This window comes from Scatophagus argus, chromosome 2, assembly GCF_020382885.2.
Source record: "Scatophagus argus isolate fScaArg1 chromosome 2, fScaArg1.pri, whole genome shotgun sequence".
Classification (NCBI taxonomy): Eukaryota; Metazoa; Chordata; class Actinopteri; family Scatophagidae; genus Scatophagus; species Scatophagus argus.
Window position 1 is genome coordinate 1 of NC_058494.1, and position 9,206 is coordinate 9,206.

The 9,206-nt window shown below is 37.4% G+C and overlaps 1 long non-coding RNA gene across 1 annotated transcript; it reads right to left on the minus strand.

Moving 5' to 3' along the window:
* Nucleotides 1-5,275: 5,275 nt before the first annotated feature.
* Nucleotides 5,276-7,609, minus strand: LOC124053514. The gene is made up of 3 exons (XR_006842162.1): nucleotides 7,530-7,609; nucleotides 6,323-6,383; nucleotides 5,276-5,345 (listed from the first exon to the last, which is right to left on the minus strand). It is a non-coding gene; the product is annotated as an uncharacterized LOC124053514 (long non-coding RNA).
* Between the last annotated feature and the right edge of the window lie 1,597 nt (nucleotides 7,610-9,206).

Here is a 9,206-nt window from a genome sequence, read left to right on the forward strand (position 1 = left end):
GTGTGTGTAGCTGCTAAACTTCACAATAAACACATCAAACCATTAAGAACTTGCTATTTTTTCAATTCTGCATATGTCTGATGAAGAAAGCAGTCTACGTAAACTTGATTTGAACTACAGTCAGATTTACAAAAACAGCGTTCTCTTGCTGAGATAAGGCCAAAGTAGCGTGTGTAGCTGCTAAACTTCACAATAAACACATCAAACCATTAAGAACTTGCTATTTTCTCAATTCTGCATATGTCTGATGAAGAAAGCAGTCTGTAAACTTGATTTGAACTACAGTCAGATTTACAAAAACAGCGTTCTCTCGCTGAGATAAGGCCAAAGTAGTGTGTGTAGCTGCTAAACTTCACAATAAACACATCAAACCATTAAGAACTTGCTATTTTCTCAATCCTGCATATGTCTGATGAAGAAAGCTGTCTGTAAACTTGATTTGAACTGCAGTCACATTTACAAAAACAGCGTTCTCTCGCTGAGATAAGGCTAAAATGAACAAGTAGTGTGTGTAGCTGCTAAACTTCACAATAAACACATCAAACCATTAAGAACTTGCTATTTTCTCAATCCTGCATATGTCTGATGAAGAAAGCAGTCTGTAAACTTCATTTGAACTGCAGTCACATTTACAAAAACAGCGTTCTCTCGCTGAGATAAGGCTAAAATGAACAAGTAGTGTGTGTAGCTGCTAAACTTCACAATAAACACATCAAACCATTAAGAACTTGCTATTTTCTCAATCCTGCATATGTCTGATGAAGAAAGCAGTCTGTAAACTTGATTTGAACTGCAGTCAGATTTACAAAAACAGCGTTCTCTCGCTGAGCTAAGGCCAAAATGAACAAGTAGTGTGTGTAGCTGCTAAACTTCACAATAAACACATCAAACCATTAAGAACTTGCTATTTTCTCAATCCTGCATATGTCTGATGAAGAAAGCAGTCTGTAAACTTGATTTGAACTGCAGTCAGATTTACAAAAACAGCGTTCTCTCGCTGAGATAAGGCCAAAATGAACAAGTAGTGTGTGTAGCTGCTAAACTTCACAATAAACACATCAAAGCATTAAGAACTTGCTATTTTCTCAATTCTGCATATGTCTGATGAAGAAAGGAGGCTGCAACCTTGTTTAGAAGTGAACTGCAGTCAGATTTACAAAAACAGCGTTCTCTCGCTGAGATAAGGCCAAAATGAACAAGTAGTGTGTGTAGCTGCTAAACTTCACAATAAACACATCAAACCATTAAGAACTTGCTATTTTCTCAATCCTGCATATGTCTGATGAAGAAAGCAGTCTGTAAACTTGCTTCCATTTGAACTGCAGTCAGATTTACAAACACAGTGTTCTCTCGCTGAGATAAGGCCAAAATGAACAAGTAGTGTGTGTAGCTGCTAAACTTCACAATAAACACATCAAACCATTAAGAACTTGCTATTTTCTCAATCCTGCATATGTCTGATGAAGAAAGCAGTCTGTAAACTTGATTTGAACTGCAGTCAGATTTACAAAAACAGCGTTCTCTCGCTGAGATAAGGCCAAAGTAGTGTGTGTAGCTGCTAAACTTCACAATAAACACATCAAACCATTAAGAACTTGCTATTTTCTCAATCCTGCATATGTCTGATGAAGAAAGCAGTCTGTAAACTTGTTTCCCTTTGAACTACAGTCAGATTTACAAAAACAGCGTTCTCTCGCTGAGATAAGGCCAAAATGAACAAGTAGTGTGTGTAGCTGCTAAACTTCACAATAAACACATCAAACCATTAAGAACTTGCTATTTTCTCAATCCTGCATATGTCTGATGAAGAAAGCAGTCTGTAAACTTGTTTAGAAGTGAACTGCAGTCAGATTTACAAAAACAGCGTTCTCTGGCTGAGATAAGGCCAAAATGAACAAGTAGTGTGTGTAGCTGCTAAACTTCACAATAAACACATCAAACCATTAAGAACTTGCTATTTTCTCAATCCTGCATATGTCTGATGAAGAAAGCAGTCTGTAAACTTGTTTAGAAGTGAACTGCAGTCAGATTTACAAAAACAGCGTTCTCTGGCTGAGATAAGGCCAAAATGAACAAGTAGTGTGTGTAGCTGCTAAACTTCACAATAAACACATCAAACCATTAAGAACTTGCTATTTTCTCAATCCTGCATATGTCTGATGAAGAAAGCAGTCTGTAAACTTGTTTAGAAGTGAACTGCAGTCAGATTTACAAAAACAGCGTTCTCTTGCTGAGATAAGACCAAAGTTGTGTGTGTAGCTGCTAAACTTCACAATAAACACATCAAACCATTAAGAACTTGCTATTTTCTCAATCCTGCATATGTCTGATGAAGAAAGCAGTCTGTAAACTTCATTTGAACTGCAGTCACATTTACAAAAACAGCGTTCTCTCGCTGAGATAAGGCTAAAATGAACAAGTAGTGTGTGTAGCTGCTAAACTTCACAATAAACACATCAAACCATTAAGAACTTGCTATTTTCTCAATCCTGCATATGTCTGATGAAGAAAGCAGTCTGTAAACTTGATTTGAACTGCAGTCAGATTTACAAAAACAGCGTTCTCTCGCTGAGCTAAGGCCAAAATGAACAAGTAGTGTGTGTAGCTGCTAAACTTCACAATAAACACATCAAACCATTAAGAACTTGCTATTTTCTCAATCCTGCATATGTCTGATGAAGAAAGCAGTCTGTAAACTTGATTTGAACTGCAGTCAGATTTACAAAAACAGTGTTCTCTCGCTGAGATAAGGCCAAAATGAACAAGTAGTGTGTGTAGCTGCTAAACTTCACAATAAACACATCAAACCATTAAGAACTTGCTATTTTCTCAATTCTGCATATGTCTGATGAAGAAAGTAGTCTGTAAACTTGATTTGAACTACAGTCAGATTTATAAAAACAGCGTTCTCTCGCTGAGATAAGGCCAAAGTAGTGTGTGTAGCTGCTAAACTTCACAATAAACACATCAAACCATTAAGAACTTGCTATTTTCTCAATCCTGCATATGTCTGATGAAGAAAGCAGTCTGTAAACTTGTTCCCTTTGAACTGCAGTCAGATTTACAAAAACAGCGTTCTCTCGCTGAGATAAGGCCAAAATGAACAAGTAGTGTGTGTAGCTGCTAAACTTCACAATAAACACATCAAACCATTAAGAACTTGCTATTTTCTCAATCCTGCATATGTCTGATGAAGAAAGCAGTCTGTAAACTTGTTTAGAAGTGAACTGCAGTCAGATTTACAAAAACAGCGTTCTCTGGCTGAGATAAGGCCAAAATGAACAAGTAGTGTGTGTAGCTGCTAAACTTCACAATAAACACATCAAACCATTAAGAACTTGCTATTTTCTCAATCCTGCATATGTCTGATGAAGAAAGCAGTCTGTAAACTTGTTTAGAAGTGAACTGCAGTCAGATTTACAAAAACAGCGTTCTCTTGCTGAGATAAGACCAAAGTTGTGTGTGTAGCTGCTAAACTTCACAATAAACACATCAAACCATTAAGAACTTGCTATTTTCTCAATCCTGCATATGTCTGATGAAGAAAGCAGTCTGTAAACATGTTTAGAAGTGAACTGCAGTCAGATTTACAAAAACAGCGTTCTCTCGCTGAGATAAGGCCAAAATGAACAAGTAGTGTGTGTAGCTGCTAAACTTCACAATAAACACATCAAACCATTAAGAACTTGCTATTTTCTCAGTCCTGCATATGTCTGATGAAGAAAGTTGTCAAGTTTGTTTCCCTTTGAACTACAGTCAGATTTACAAAAACAGCGTTCTCTCGCTGAGATAAGGCCAAAATGAACAAGTAGTGTGTGTAGCTGCTAAACTTCACAATAAACACATCAAACCATTAAGAACTTGCTATTTTCTCAATCTTGCATATGTCTGATGAAGAAAGCAGTCTGTAAACTTGTTTAGAAGTGAACTGCAGTCAGATTTACAAAAACAGCGTTCTCTCGCTGAGCTAAGGCCAAAATGAACAAGTAGTGTGTGTAGCTGCTAAACTTCACAATAAACACATCAAACCATTAAGAACTTGCTATTTTCTCAATCCTGCATATGTCTGATGAACAAAGTACTTTGCAAACATGTTTCCCTTTGAACTACAGTCAGATTTACAAAAACAGCGTTCTCTCGCTGAGATAAGGCCAAAATGAACAAGTAGTGTGTGTAGCTGCTAAACTTCACAATAAACACATCAAACCATTAAGAACTTGCTATTTTCTCAATCCTGTATGTGTCTGATGAAGAAAGCAGTCTGTAAACTTGTTTAGAAGTGAACTGCAGTCAGATTTACAAAAACAGCGTTCTTGCTAAATATGTTTTGAAGTGAATTACACTGACACAGGTAATAATATCTCACTGAGATAATACCAAAGTGACCAAATAGTCCGCAGCCTTTAAAAACCCATGAAACCATAAAGTATTTAATGTTTACATAAATCAGTGCATTTCCAAAAGTAATTTTGATTATTTTTTCAGTTGAGTCACTTGGCTGTGCAGTGCCAGGCTGCAAAACCACTGCGTAATAATCCCCCATCTTCTAGTGCTGTACAGTAATTTCTTTTTCCTGCTAACTATTTTCAAATTCGGATATTTTGTGTATATATATATAAGGGTATATTGTTTGCTTTTAATAGTTTCATTCAAAAGGGTATCCTGGTATTTTGTTACTTTGTATATCTTTTTACTCGACCTCCCTGCATCTTTATTTTGCTATGCTTGTTCTGCTGTGGCAATTTCAATTTCCCCAAAGCGGGACTTACAAAGGCTGGTCTTATCTTTTGTTTACTGGATTCCTTTTGTTCTGCATTCACTTACTCAATTCATGGTTAGTCTCACCGACATTATCAAAAACATGAATGCCCATCAGTTTCACACTTTTGAAGCACCTGGCTGGGCATTTAAAATGCTTTTTATAATATTCAATAGTTTATGTTCTAATAATACTAATAATAACATGTTATTACCACATTGCAGATTCATCAAAAGCTGCTTTCTTGCTAACTTACTTAATTGAGCCTACCTGTTCATACTGTGAATGCAACTGAAGCAACACTCATGATGGAAAGTTTAATCGACCCCATATATTAGATGATTAAACTTGATGCATAACAATCATGACTTGGTCTGAGGCAGACATCAGTGGGGAAATGGGATGACTTTGATGAAGGCAACGTGAAATGGCCAAGGAGAAAGATAGGCCGGTTAGCTAGATGCAAGCAATGCTTAAATAGCTAGCTTGTATCGACATTAATAATGACATAATTAGGCATACCTCACGTCTGCTTTGTGTTCATCCAGTTCCTTCTTTGGCTTTCACAGCAACTTCTCCACAGCTCCTTATAATTAATAGAAAAGAAGAAAAGATATCTGTTTATCTTTCCAAACTTAACGTTTTAGGCTTTCTGCACCTGTTTTACCCTACTTTGGGAACATGCTCTGCTCATGCCCATTACTCTCCTACACCTATTTCCCCTTTGGATGCTGCTGCAGCTGCAGTTCAAAGCAGCCCGCTGACTTGAGACACTCTTTGATGTCACCCTCTTCAGTTAAAAACAAATCCACCTTTGGTCAGACAGTGATAACTATATTTAGACCATTTTTTTAGAAATATTCATGCACAATATACAATGATTACTATGCTGATTTCACTGATATTCATTCGTTATCAGCAGTAGTATTTTTATTGTAGGGGCAGCATTAATCAGTTTGTGTGTTTAATTTTATTGCAGCTGTAATGCAGAGCAACTGTACATTTACAGAAATGCTGCACTTTGCATTTCCTCTTCCTATCTTCTGTAGTGACCGAAAGAATGCGATCGCGTATACAAGCGGCCATACACAGTTGAAGTGTCTGACTGGACATTTATGTGAATCACATTAAATAATGTCACATAGTTATTTTTTTAACTAAACCTGGTTTGTCCTACGCCAAAAGTTATATTACATTCATTACTCATTTTAATTCATCACAAAAGAGAGAGGTAAACTGATAATAACAAGTTCACAAGAGGATGCAGATTCATCAGCAGCGACTTCCTCCATCTCATGGTAAAATATGTAGGAGAACCTCGCTACTACTACTACTACTCATACTGTGAACGGGACTGAAGCAACGCTCGCTATGGAAAGTTTAATCGACCCCATATTTTCGACTATTAAACTTATTGAATAACAATCATGACAGTGGGGAATGACTTGGATGAAGCCGAAATGGAATGGCCAGGGAAAAAGACGGCAACGTTAGCTAGATGCGATATGCATGAATAGAAAGTTTGTCTTGACAATATTTATGGCATAATTAGGCTACACATACCTCTGGTTAGCTTTCTCTTCATCTCGTTCCTTCTTCCGCTGTCTCTGCAGTTTCGCAGCTCCTTGTTAAAAAGAATAAAAGATAGCTGCAAAACTTGACGTTTTAGGCTATTCTGCACCTGTATTCTCATACTGTGGGACAGCCCTCTGATCATGCCCATTGCACTCAGTCGAACTTTATCCTTTCTGGCCGTTGCAGCTGCTATTTCAAAGCAACACGCTATTGAATAAAAACTTGTGACACTCTTTGATTTCGCTACCAGGCTCGCAATATTTATAAACAAACCTCTGCCAACTTCTTTTATTATGTCTAGCACGTTCAACTCGGAGGGGGAGGAAAACGTTATAAGGTAAAAGGATCTTTGAATTCCCTGCTTTGCTTTCTGCCACAACGCCCGACAAAAAGTGAGAATGGATGGACGGATAAAGGCAAAAATGAGGACGTAATATTTTGAGAACTGAGGATAAGATGATTCCTGGTATGAAATTCACGTGCTAATCGCAAGTGCGCTATACTGTAAGTAACTACACCTTTACTAGCTTCAACGTTATGATAACCGGCTTGACAATAACTGTAATTCAGCAATATAACAATATTGTTCACACTCAGCTTGAGAGAAAAAGAATTCAAACCATGTTTTGTGTCAGTTTTTACAGAAATACTGTACTTGTATCTGCGTTTCCTCTTTCTAACTTGTGTAGTCACCGAAAGAATGTGATCGCGTATACCAGCGGCCGTACACAGTCTTTTGAAGTGTCTGAATGGACATTTATTCGAATCACATGAAACAATACCACATAGTTATTTTTGTTTTTTAACTAAACCTGGTTTGTCCGATACCAAAAGTTATATTACATTCATTACTCATTTAAATTCATCACGAAAGAGAGCGGTAAACTGATAACAATTTCTCAAGATCGCAGATTCATCAGCAGCGACTTTCTCCATCTCACGGTGAAATATGTAGGAGAGCCTCGCCACTACTACTACTAATACTGTGAACGGGACTGAAGCAACGCTCGCAATGAAAAGTTTTTTGCCCATAACATGAGGCATAACAATCATCACATCAGTGGGTGAACGGGATGACTTGGATAAAGGCGATATGGAATGGCCAGGGAAAAAGACGGCACCGTTAGCTAGATAGCTATGCATGAATAGAAAGTTTGTCTTGACAATATTTATGGCATAATTAGTCTATACATACCTTTGGTTTGCTTTCTCTTCATCTCGTTCCTTCTCCCATATTCTCTGCAGTTTCGCAGCTCCTTGTTAAAAAGAATAAAATATATCTTCAAAACTTGACGTTTTAGGCTATTCTGCACTTGTGTTCCCATGCGGTGGGACAGTCCTCTGATCATGCCCAATGCACTCAGTCGAACTTGTTGCAGTTGCTATTTCAAAGCAACACGCTATTGAATAAAAACTTGCGACACTCTTTGATGTAGCTGCCAGCCTGCAATATTTATAAACAAACCTCTGCCAACTTTTTTTTTAATGTCTAGTGATGATCTTTGAATTCCCTGCTTAGATTTCAGCTACCACCAGAAGTGAGGATGGATGGGTGGATGGATGGATATATGCATGAATGAGGCAACATTTTGAGAAGTGAAGGATAAAATGATTCATGGTCTGAAATTCACGTGCTAACCGCAAGTGGGCTATATTGTAAGTAACCTTTACTTTTTTACACCTTTACTAGCTTCAACGTTATAATAACCTGCTTACTAATAATTGTAATTCAACAATATAGCAATCACATATTGTTTAAACTTGCTTAAGAGAAGAAGAAGTCAAACCATGTTTTGTGTCTATTTAAGTCACATTTGACTCAATCTAAGCCTAAAACTTGATACAGTTCTGTGTGAAAAAGTGTACTTAAAATGCTGAAACTCATCATCTGTCTCGAAAACATGGTTTGACCTCTGTTTCTCTCAAATTCCAGCTGATCTCACAAGAAGCATTTTAAAACCTCTTTTCAGTGAGCAAATTTCAGTTTCAGTATTTTGAGTGCAGTGGTCTCACCTAATTGTGCACAATCAAGTTTTTGGCTTAATATTCGTCAAATGTGACTGAATTAGACAGAAACCATGGTTTTGACTTCTGTTTCCCTCCAACTCATCAAACCTCATCATACAGCAAGCACTTCATGGCCTGTTTTCAGTGAGTTAATTTCAGTAACAGCATTTTTTGTGCAGTTTTCTCACAGACCTGTGCACCATCAGGTTTTTGACTATTATTCAAATGTGACTGAATTAGACAGAAAACATGGTTTGATCCCTGTTTCTCTCATGTTCCAGCAGATCTCACAGGATGCACTCGCTGAAACCTGTTTTCAGTGAGTAAACTTGATTCTCATTTTGAGTGCGCTTTCCTTACAGAACTTTGTACAGTCAAGGTTTTGGCTTTGATGTAGTCAAATGTGACTGATTTAGACAGAAAACATGGTTTGATCCCTGTTTCTCTCATATTCCAGCAGATCATCACAGAGCAAGTGTTTTATGGCCTGTTTTGAGTATGTACACATAATTTTCAGCATTTTAAGTACATTTTCCTCACAGATCTGTGCACAATCAAGTTATTTGCTCAGAAATCATTAAATTTGACTGGGTTTCGCCATTTCGAGTGGACCTTTCTCAGAGGGCTGTAAACAATTAAGTTTTTGGCTTAGTATTAGTCAAATGTGAGTGAATTTGAAAACCTGGTTTGATCCCTGTGTCTCTTATATTCCAGCAGATCTCACAGGATGCACTCGCTGAAACCTGTTTTCAGTGAGTAAACTTGATTCTTAGCATTTTGAGTGCGCTTTCCTCACAGAACTATGCATTATTGAGGTTTTGGCTTCCATGTTGTCAAATGTGACTGATTTAGACAGAAAACATGG